The 12137-nt window shown below is 42.7% G+C and overlaps 1 long non-coding RNA gene across 5 annotated transcripts in view; it reads right to left on the bottom strand.

The window, feature by feature from the left end:
* The window catches only part of LOC137332446 (uncharacterized), a 137052-nt gene that overhangs the window by 72655 nt on the left and 52260 nt on the right, over positions 1-12137 (bottom strand). For all 5 annotated transcript variants that reach the window (XR_010965665.1, XR_010965664.1, XR_010965666.1 and 2 more), the window contains 2 exons: positions 9386-9482; positions 8364-8415 (listed from right to left, as the gene is read on the bottom strand). This is a non-coding gene — a long non-coding RNA (uncharacterized lncRNA). The remainder of the gene's footprint in view (positions 1-8363; positions 8416-9385; positions 9483-12137) is intronic.

Here is a 12137-nt window from a genome sequence, read left to right as displayed (position 1 = left end):
GGCTGTTAAAAAAGCATATGGGATCCTTGGCTTCATTAATAGAGGCATAGAGTACAAAAGCAAGGAGGTTATGCTAAACCTTTATAAAACACTGGTTAGCTCTCAGCTGGAGTATTGTGTTCAATTCTGGGCACCACATTTTAGGAAGGATGTGAAGGCCTTACGGCGGGTGCAGAAGAGATTTACTAGAATGGTACCAGGGATAAGGGACTTCAGTTATGTGGAGAGACTGGAGAAGCTGGGGTTGTTCTCCTTAGAACAGAGAAGGTTAAGAGGAGATTGGATAGAGGTGTTCAAAATCATGAACGGTTTTGATAAGGAGAAACTGATACCAGTAGCAGACGGGTCAGTAACCAGAGAAGCAGATTGAAAGTGATCAGCAAAAGAGCCAGAGTCAACATGAGGGCATTTTTTTTTACACAGCGAGTTGTCATGATCTGGAATGCACTGCCTGAAATGGTGGTGGAAGCAGATACAATAGTAACTTTCAAAAGGGAATTGGATAAATACATGAAGGGAAAAAATTTACAGGGTATGGGGAAAGAGCAGGGGAGTGGGACTAATTGGATAGCTCTTTCAAAGACCCAGCACAGGCATGATGGGCCAAATGGCCTCCTGTGCTGTATCATTCTATGTTCCTATGACCCACTGAAGTGGGCTAGTGTTGGAAGCTCATCAATTTTTCTAACAGTATGTAAACAGAAGTTGATTTAATTGTAATAATCACTTTCATCATACTTATGTTCTGTATGTTGTACCTACTGTGGAATAAAGCAACTTATGAACCGAACCAAATGACACTGCATCTAATGTTAACTCAGTCCACTTTTGGAAAGATTAAAGAATTGCACGTGTTTAAGACACAGAGATCTGTCCAGATCACAAGGGAGTTTCATTATTACACTCCCAGCTTCTGCTACTGTGCTAGCAGATACAGGGGAGTGGGAGTCAACCTCTGTAAAAAAGCAGGCAACCGTACCACTTAAGGGAACAATGACACCAATGAACACGAATAGACATCAGCAGCTGATCCGAATTCATATCACTAATTAAAGAATGAAATGCATTGAAGCGGACAGTACGAATTGGTTCAAAAGTGCTTTTGGAGAAAAAGGAATTGAGGGATGTAGCAGGAAGGAAAGTGTTTAAACTATTGTGCTGGTAAAGTCTACAGTGCATTTAACAGAAACAAAATTGGTGACAAAAAGTCCCTCGTATATAAAGAAGTCATCATTCTTTCTATGATCCAATGCGGGGTGTTAAGAGTGGGCGGCATTTTGTGAGGTTCTATTTTAATGCAATGCAAGCACTGTTTGCCATTTAATATAGGGAAATATGTGGGTAATTGCATAAAGAGGTGAATAAAGTATATCCAGGAAGTGGTCTCAAAAATTACACATAGTTATAGTATCTGATTAGTTTTACTTTATGCCAGAATATGCCTGAGAAAGTATAATCTCATGTAGGTACTCACATTAGCTGCTGCACAGGCAACAGATTTTTTTTTAATTAAAAAAAGTCTTGGTCTTCATGTTGTATCATATACGACATCCATAGTTGAACATCCAAATGTAATATTTCCAAGTTTGCTGGTGACACAAAACTAGGTGAGATCGTGAGTTGTGAGGAGGATGCAAAGAGGCTTCAAGACAATTTAGACAATTTGAGTGTCTAAATTTGAGTGACAATTAGGCAAATACATGGCAGATCCAATATAATGTGGATAAATGTGAAGTTATCCACTTCGGAAGGAAAAACAGAAAGGCAGAGTATTATTTTAATAGTGACAGATTGGGAAATGTTGATATACAAAGGGACCTGGGTATCCTTGTACACCAGTCACTGAAAGCAAACATGCAGGTGCAGCAAGCAGTTGGGAAGGCAAATGGTATGTTGGCGTTCATTGCAAGAGGATTTGAGTACAGGAGCAAGGATGTCTTACTGCAGTTATATAGTGCCTTGGTGAGACCACACCTGGAGTATTGTGTGCAGTTTTGGTCTCCTTACCCAAGAAAGGATATACTTGCATAGAGGGAATGCAGCGAAGATTCACCAGACTGACTCCTGGGATGGCAGGACTGTCGTATGAGGAGAGATTGGGTCGACTCAGCCTGTATTCACTCGAGTTTGGAAGAATGAGAGGGGATCTCATTGAAACATACAAAATTCTGACAGGGCTAGACAGACTGGATGCAGGGAGGATGTTTTCCCTGGCTGGGGGGTCCAGAACGAGAGGTCACAGTCTCAAGATACGGGGTAGGACATTTAGGACTGAGATGAAGAGAAATTTCTTCACTCAAAGGGTGGTGAACCTGTGGCATTCTCTACCACAGAAGGCTGCGGAGGCCAAGTCACTGAATATATTTAAGAAGGAGCTAGATAGATTTCTAGACACAAAAGGCATCAAGGGGTATGGGGAGAGAGCAGGAATATGGTATTGACATAGAGGATCAGCCATGATCATACTGAATGGCGGAGCAGGCTCGAAGGGCCGAATGGCCTACTCCTGTTCCTATTTTCGATGTTTCTATGCAGAGAAAATGCTTAAGTTTTTTCCTGGTATAAGTGTTGAGTTTTTCTCAAGGAATAATACACTCCTGGTTTATCAGAAGAGCAATATTCCATATCAATATTCACTAAAGTCTTATGCAGCATATTTATTATATAGACAATACTATATTTACTGGTCTTGTAGTGGATCAAGTAGAGTTACACCATCATTGTCAATTATATTTCATCACTGAAACACTTAATTATCTATAAAATTCCCCTCATCAATAATGATGTAGTGTACGTGGATTTTAGCAAGGCTTTTGACAAGGTCCCACATGGCAGACTGGTCAAAAAAGTAAAAGCCCATGGGATCCAAGGGAAAGTAGCTAGTTGGATCCAAAATTGGCTCAGTGGCAGGAAGCAAAGAGTAATGGTTGACGGGTGTTTTTGTGACTGGAAGGCTGTTTCCAGAGGGGTCCCACAAGGCTCAGTACTAGATCCCCTGCTTTTTGTGATATATATTAACGATTGGGACTTGAATGTGGGGGGCTGGATCAATAAGTTTGCAGATGATACAAAAATTGGCCGTGTGGTTGATAGTGAGGAGGAAAGCTGTAGACTGCAGGAAGATATCAATGGACTGATCAGGTGGGCAGAAAAGTGGCAAATGGAACTCAATCCAAAGAAGTGTGAGGTAATACATTTGGGGAGGGCAAACAAGACAAGGGAGTACACAATAAATGGAAGGATACTGAGAGATGTAGAGGAACAAAGGGATCTTGTTGTGCATGTCCAAAGATCCCTGAAAGAAGCAAGACAGGTAGATTAGGTGGTTAAAAAGGTATACGGGATACTTTCCTTTATTAGCCGAGGCATGGGATATAAGAGCAGGGAGGTTATGCTAGAACTGTATAAAACTTTGGTTAGGCCACAGCTTGAGTACTGTGTTCAGTTCTGGTCACCACATTACAGGAAAGATGTGATTGCACTAGAGAGGGTACAGAGGAGATTTTTGAGGATGTTGCCAGGGCTGGAGAATTTTAGCTAGAAGAAAAGATTGGATAGGCTGGGGTTGTTTTCTTTGGAACAAGGAGGCTGAGTGAAGATTTAATTGAGGTATATAAAATTATGATGGGATGAGATAGAGTGGATAGGGAGGACCTATTTCCCTTCGCAGAGGGGTCAGTGACCAGGGGGCATAGATTTAAAGTAATTGGTTGAAGGATTAGAGGGGAGCTGAGGAGAAATGTTTTCACCCAGAGGGTGGTGGGGGTCTGGAACTCACTGCCTGAAAGAGTGGTAGAGGCAGAAACCCTCAACTCATTTAAAAAGTACTTGGGTGTGCACTTGCAGTGCCGTAACCTACAGGGCTACGGACCAAGTGCTGGAAAGTGGAATTAAGCTGGTTAGCTCTTTCTCGGCCGGCATGGACACGATGGGCCGAATGGCCTGCTTCTGTGCCGTAACTTTCTACGATTCTATGAAATGATTAGGAGCAAGAAATTGCAAGATTTCCACCTTGTCCTGTTAAGGCCATCCCCTTAATGATATATAACCTTGTCTATCCACCTTTGCACTATATCTCTCAATCTCTCTCTCCAAAAGCACTTTTGAACCAATTTACTGTCCACTTCAATAGCCTAATTCCACAACTCTATAACCTTTTAGGCAAAAAAATTCTACCCAACTTTCCTTCTCACTGCTAACTTCCTCATTTTTAACTTACGGCCTCTGTCATAGTGAACAAATTGCATGAATCCTTTTCATGAAAATTTAAGTTACAACATCACAAAGTCTGTTTTCCAAAGGAAACAAACCCAACTTCTTTAACTTAAATTCTTAACACCCAAGGGATCATTTTCTGAGTACATAAGAACGTAAAAAATAGAAGCAGGAATCGGCCATACGGCTCACGAGCCTGCTCCGCCATTCAATTAGATCACGGCTGATCTACTTCAACTCCATTTTCCCGCTGATCCCCATACACTGTAAGGGCAGGAAACAGTAAAAGAAAAAGTGAATAGTACTTATAACAAAACATATTTTTAAAGTATTCATTAAACTTTACTAACTCCTTGGATGGTAGAAAATAATAAATAATTCACAACTCTGATAAAATTATGATTAACTACAAAAATAAAATATTGCAGAAGCTGGAAATCTGAAATAAAAACAGAAAATGCTGGAAATATTCAGCAGGTCAGGCAGCAGTTGAGAGAGAAACAGAGCTAAAGGGCTCAATTTTCGCACCCCTGAGCGGGTGCGTTCGTGGCGGGGGGGCTGCGGAAATCGGGGATTCCCGGGGCAGGTCCAGAGCCCGGCTCCAACCCGCCCACTTCCGGGTTTCCCAGTGACGCGCTGACATGCGCGCGCAGCCCCCGCATGTGGGACTCCCGCTGGCCATTAAAGCCGGCAGGGTGCCACTTGAAGTAATTAACCAGGTACGTTTACAGACCTGATTGACCTGATATTTTAGGAGGGGTGGAATTTTCATCTCAACTGGGACTGTTTCCCGTACTGGGGGAAACACTCCCAGTTGAAATGGACGTGTTGCAGCCATCAGCCTGTGGCAGCTGCAAAGGTCCATTTGACAGGTGGGGTGGGGGGGACCCTCACTCATTGCAGGAGGCCACTCTGTCACTTTGGACAAAGTTTGGCCTCCACCACCCTCCTCCTAACAATAAAATTCACCAACTTGCTCACTTACCCCAGTGTCCAGACACCATTTACCTACCTTGCGGACCCCCTCAAATGTACATCTTCCGGATGGGGGCCACCATAGCTACAGTCATGACCTCCTCGGAGGACGAACAGCATTACCAGCCTCGCCGGCCACGCTGTCCACCTCTGAGACATGGAGCCCCACAACACAGTGCTGTGACACATCCACCTGCACAGCAGGAGGGAGGACAACAGCAGAGAGAGATGCGTCGCAGAGGGTACTACCCTCGCCACAGGGTCTACAGACCGAGGCTCAGCTTCCTGGACCTCTCTGAGCAGCAGAACACACGGAGGCTCAAAGTCACTCAACATGTAGTCTTGGACATCTGCAGCCTCCTTCATGCCGAGCTCCTCCCGGTTGGCCCGAGCACCATCTTCTTACCTGTCGCTGTCAAAGTCACCACTGCCCTCAACAACTTCTCCTCCGCATCCTTCCAGGGTGCCACCGGGGACATGGCCGACGTCTCTCAGTCGTCTGCACAAAAGAGCCCTGCAAATAGACCTGCACCCACTCCGCAGAGACACAATGGGTGGCATCAGTTGTGGGTCTTCATGGTGATCCTCAGGAAAGGGCATTATTGCACAAACCAGACAAGATTCGCAAAGACCTGGCAGTAGTGGTGACAATATAATGTGTTATGTGAGTTGATCAGAAATTAAATATAAGTAAAAACCATGAGAAACCCTCAAACACCCTTGTGCATCCCCTTCATGCTCACGACACGTTTGCCTTACGCTTCCTACTGCACATATGTGATGCATGCCCTGTGGCTGCAGCACAGCTAGTGGCAGGTTGAGTGAGGCTGACCGTGAAAGAGATGCACGAGAGGGTGAGTATGAGATAGAGCCATGAGATTCTATGAGGATTGGGTTGAGTGGTAGTGGTGGGATGAGTACTGGCGAGGTGAGTAAGTGCAGGTAAGATGAGGATGAGCTTTGAGTGGGTGTGAGGAGTGATGTGATAGAGTAGTGTTGGCAGTGCAGAAGGAGATGTGGGGTGGGGGCGGTGATGTGGCAGACGGAGTGTAGGGGAATGAGTAAGTGTACTCACTTCGGCTGACCTACTTAGGTCATTGAAGCACCTCCTGCACTGTATGCAGGTGGGCGATATGTTGGTGGTGCAGGTGACCTCTTCTGCCTCCTTGAGCCAGGCCTTCTTGATGGCAGAGGCAGGCCACTTCCTCCCGCCCACCGGGGAGAAGATCTCTGTCCTCCCCCTCCTCCTCACCCCATCCAATATGACCTGGAGTGAGGCATCATTAAACCTGGAAGCAGCCTTCCCCCTGGGCTGCTCCATGCTGTAATTTTTCCTATTTTCTGCAGCAGTCAGTGGAGGACTGCCCCTTTAAATAGGGCTCCTCCAGCTGACAGCCTATGCTGCGTATGCGCAGTCCGCAGCTTTCCAGCGCAAAACCCGGAAGTTCAGGTAAGTGGCTTCAATTAGCCTGCGATTGCGTGCAGAACACCCCAATTTCACTGGGCGTGTCACCCACGGGCCCAGTCGACCCCCCGCTGCGACCCCGCCGCCCTCCTAATATCGGTCCCGATGTTTTAGGTCGTTCAGATGAAAGGTCATTGACCTGAAACGTTAACTCTACTTCTCTCTCCACAGATGCTGCCTGACTTGCCGAGTATTTCCAGCATTTTCTATAATTTATGATATAATTAATTTTCATATGGTGATTTTTAAAAATCATTTCATCACCAACGACAGAAGTTGTCTGGTCTATCTAATTCTCTTCCGAGGTTTCTGTCAGACAGATTCTCTTTGAAAGGTCCAGATCAAACTCAGCGATTTGAAAAGGGCAGGCTGATGAATACATTTTAAACAGTAACTGGAGCTTTGTGAATTTACATAACTTTTTGTTAAATTCAAAAAGCTGCCAATCAGATACATATCTGAACAAATCAGTGTTTTTACAATGAGTGGATTAGCTCTTCCCGCAAGTAAACTGGCCAGCGACCAACTGTTAGTTGTAACAGTGTATTGTTAAGCTGGGACATCATTTCTATGAGTGAAGCTGGTTTTTAACCCCTTGTGCACTGTGACAGAATTAAAGAAGCCCATGTCAAGCTAAATCTTAAATAAAAATGTTTCATTTTTGTCACAACAATATCCTTCCGATGATTAGGTGATGTGGACTGTATGTATTACTCTAGATTAGGTCTAACCAGTGCCTTGTACATCAATAATACAACTACTTTTGATTTGTACTTTATCCCTCTGCTAACTCAACCTAGCATTTTTGCCTTTTGTGCTAACAGTTTTATGGATTAATCCAATTTAACCCTGGATTTTTCCTTGATAAGCATTCTACACCACTGTTCCATTTAACATGTACTTCCCTTTCTGGTTCTTTATTTTCTTACTAAGTATTATATACATTTATTCACATGATACTGTATCTGCTAGTTTATTAGCCAAGTTACCGAAAAGATTTAAATTTTTCTGAAGCTATTTTCATTGTTCCTCATCATTTACTCTGCTTTCTATTTTGGACTCATCTCCAAACTTGCAAATTCTGCTCATGATACCCTTGTCCAAGACATTAAATATAATTTAACAATGGCAAGATGCAAAGTAAAGCCCCCTGTTGGAAGATCACCTCCTACACCAGCACTGTGATATTTCCATTTCTCACACTGGCCATTCTTATGAGGTCTCAGAATTAGATTGATGATCTGATGATAATTATTGCTAAACTGGGGCTGTGATGTGTTGTCGATCTATGGTCACTAGGAACGGAGTTGAGGCTGCCCAAACTCATTTCCCATTGGAGCCTTACACCCAATAAAATCTGGGCTCAATTCAAAACCAGTCCTCAGAGGTGAAAGGACACTCTGGAACCCATTGCACCACCCAGTTCTCTCATTATTTTTACTTAGCCTGATGCTTTGACCGTCGAGGAGGCAGACACATAGGTCACCTTGAAAACAGTTACTTAATTCACATATAAACAGCAGATAATTTGGATAGTCAATTGATGTTTTCCCACAATTCTTTCGCTTTTAAATAATTTGAGGTAAAATACTAAGAACTTTTTGTTGAACAATCTAACGTATTTTAGCTTGATGGAAGATTGAGGTATAATCAGTTTTATACTTACAGGTTTTGATTTGGTAGATTGTTAAAATAAGTTACATCATACCTGGGGGTGCACATACACAAATCTTTGAAGGTGGCAGGACAAGTTGAGAAGGCTGTTGAAAAAGCAGATGGGATCCTAGGCATCATTAATAGAGGCAAAGAGTACAAAAGCAAGGAAGTTATGCTAAACCTTTATAAAACACTGGTTAGGACTCAGCTGGAGTATTGTGTTCAATTCTGGGCACCACACTTTAGGTAGGATGCCAAGGCCTCAGAGAGGGTGCAGATGAGATTTACTAGAATGGTGCCAGGGATGGGGGACTTCAGTTATGTGGAGAGACTGGAGAAGCTGGGATTGTTCGCCTTAGAACAGAGAAGGTTAAGGGGAGATTTGATAGAGGTGTTCAAAAATCATGAATGGTTTTGACAGAATAAATAAGGAGAAACTGTTTACAGTGGCAGACGGGTCAGTAACCAGAGGACACAGATTTAAGGTGATCAACAAAAGAGCCAGAGGCGACATGAGGAAATATTGTTTTAGGCGGTGAGTTGTGATGATCTTGAATGCACTGCCTGAAAGGGTGGTAGAAGCAGATTCAATAGTAACTTTCAAAAGGGAATTGGATAAATACTTGAAGGGAAAAAATTTACAGGGCTATGGGGAAAGAGCAGGAGAATGGGGCTAATTGGATAGCTCTTTCAAAGAGCCGGCACAGGCAAGATAGGCCAAATAGCCGCCTCCTGTGTTGTACCTACTATGATACATTAGACAGAAGGTAACTGTATAATCTGGATGTATGCTTTATGATTTTGTTTATTGCTGGGGGTTGGTGGTGGGCAGAAAACCAGGGTTCAGGTCAAGGGCACTAGCAACCTGTTGTTCCAGTTTTCCCTTTGTTCACTTCAACCGCCACAGAGGTTAGCTGGAGGTTAATCTTATCCTGCTGCCGCCAATATTTACCTCTGGTGATGAAAGTAGTTTGGAATTGTGGAACCAGGCTCCAGCAATGTTAAAACATTCGACTTTAAAGTTTGTAAGCATATATGAAACAAAGGATTAATTGATTAAGTGGATGGAATTACCATTCGTTGTTTCCCAGTAGTCTTCTTGATGAGGTGAGAAGGTGTATGCTGCTCTGCTGGAAGTCACTGGCAAGGGAGAATCGTGCATCCTCTTTAACTGCATGAATAGTTAGGAAAGCATAATGTGACAGAGCCATGTGCTATCAGTGAAAAAGAAATGTAACTCTCAAAGTGTTACATCAGACTGCAGTGGCAAAACTTACTTAGAAATCAGTTTTTTAGACTGCATTGATGTGTCATGAGCTTTGGAGATAAACAGAATTGATACAGCTTTGTGGGCTAAAGCAATTGCAGACAGGTTGAACTAAAATTGTGGAAACCTGGAGACCAGTTAGCATATTATTGGGAAATTCTGCTGTTAAGTAAAATATATTCAAGCCATTTCCACTGTTCTTTATGCAGACTCATTCTGAATACTTTTTAAATACAGAGAAACCAAAAAGATTAGAATTTTCATTCCTCTAGAGAACACTTAATTGTGGCAATAAGATTGAGTAGAGCAGTCCACAGCCAAGAAATGAAAGGACTAATGCTTGTGATCAACAAGAAATATAAAAACAGATTGTAAGCTTCTACAAGTATGTAAAAAAGAGAGAAGCAATAGTAAAGAGCAGAGACAAGAGAAATTATAATGGGGAATAAGGAAATGGCAGAGATGTTAAACAAATATTTTGTATCTGTCTTCATAGAAGAAGACAAAAAAATACCAGAAATAAAGGGGAACCAAGGGTCCAATGAGAGTGAGGAACTTAAAGAATTAAGATTAATAAAGAAAAAGTACTGGAGAAATTTATGGGACAAAAAAAACAAATCCCCTGGACCTGATGGCCTACATCTTAGGGTTGTAAAAGAGGTGGCTGCAGAGATAGTGGATGCATTGGTTGTAATCTTACAAAATTCCCTAGATTCTAGAACGGTCCCAATGGATTGGAAGGCAGCAAATGTGATACCGCTATTCAAGAAAGAAGGGAGAGAGAAAACAGGGAACTACAGGTCAGTTAGCCTGACATCAGTAGTAGGGAAAATGCTAGAATCTATTATTAAGATGGTTCTTTAAGGGTGTAACTAGCAGGGTAGATAAGGGGGAACCAGTGGATGTAGTATATTTGGATATTCAAGAGGTTGTTACACAAGATTAGGGCTCATGGGATTGAAGGTAATATATTAGCATGGATTGAGGATTGGTTAACAGACAGAAAACAGAGAGTAGGAATAAGCGGGTCATTTTCAGGTTGGCAGGCTGTAACTAGTGGGCTGCTAAAAGGATCAGTGCTTGGGCCTCAGCTGTTTACAGTATATATTAATGACTTAGATGAGGGGACCGGGTGTAATGTATCCAAGTTTGCTGACGATACAAAGCTAGGTGAGAAAATAAGCTGCGAGGAGGACACAAAGAGGCTGCAAAAGGATATGGACAGGTTAAGTGAGTGGGCAAGAAGGTGGCAGTATAATGTGGGGAATTGAGGTTATTCACTTTCGTAGGAAGAATAGAAAAACAGAATATTTTTTAAATGGTGAGAAACTGTTAAATATTGGTGTCCAGAGGGATTTGAGTATCCTTGTACATGAAACATAGAAAGTTAACATGCAGGTACAGCAAGCAATTAGGAAGACAAATGGTATGTTGGTTTTTATTGCAAGGGGGTTGGAGTACAAGAGTAAGGAGGTCTTGCTGCAATTGTACAGGGCTTTGGTGAGACCACACCTGGAGTAGTGTGTGCAGTTTTGGTCTCCTTATCTAAGGAAGGATATACTTGCCTTAGAGAGGGTGCAATGAAGGTTCATTAGATTGGTTCCTGGGATGAGAGGGTTGTCCTATGAGGAGAGATTGAGTAGAATGGGCCTATACTCTCGAGTTTAGAAGAATGAGAGGTGATCTCATTAAAACATATAAGATTCTAAGAGGACTTGACAGGGTAGATGCTGAGAGGCTGTTTCCCCTAGCTGGAGAGTCTAGAACTAGGGGGCATAGTCTCAGGATAAGGGGTCGGCCATTTAGGACTGAGATGAGGAGGAATTTCTTCACTCAGAGGGTTGTGAATCTTTAGAATTCTCTACCCCAGAGGACTGTGGCTGCTCAGTCGTTGAGTATATTCAAGACTGAGAGCGATAGATTTTTAGACTCTAAGGGAATCGAGGGATACGGGGATTGGGCGGCAAAGTGGAGTTGAGGTCAAAGATCAGCCATGAACTTATTGAAGGCGGAGCAGGCTCGAGGGGCCATATAGCCTACTCTTATTTCCTATATTCTTATGATCTTATCTAAGAGAGACGCAAATTGCAACCCCATTTCAACATATGGATCTGCATTTATTTTTCAGAATGACATTCCTCAAAACACATTTTAAAGCAAATGCCCAATGAGTGATACCTGTTTCACCTGCATGAGCATTCAGATATATTTAGACTCTGAAATGGGGTTTGTAGGGTCCAAAATTTTCTGAATCTTATGCTCTAATACGGTGATACACCACCAGGGAAGTACATGTGTTGTACCAACATACTGCTTAATTTTTGCACAAATCATACTGTGCCATGTGATACTAGCAGGAATGTTAGAAAGGTCCCAGATTTAATAATTAATATTTTGTGATGCTGGTCTCAGATGGGCAGCACTTGATGTACTACATACAATTGGTTCAGTAGTGACTTATACTGGAGTTCAGCTCCACAGTGGCAGCAGCCCTCCAGTGCCCAAGTAATCATTTTTCATGTGTGAGCCTAGACAATGAATCCTGAACTCAATCAACAT

The sequence above is a fragment of the Heptranchias perlo genome, chromosome 14 (assembly GCF_035084215.1).
Source record: "Heptranchias perlo isolate sHepPer1 chromosome 14, sHepPer1.hap1, whole genome shotgun sequence".
NCBI classification, from domain to species: domain Eukaryota; kingdom Metazoa; phylum Chordata; class Chondrichthyes; order Hexanchiformes; family Hexanchidae; genus Heptranchias; species Heptranchias perlo.
The sequence above is the reverse complement of the archived record's forward strand: the minus strand, read 5'-3'. Positions and strand labels throughout refer to the sequence as shown.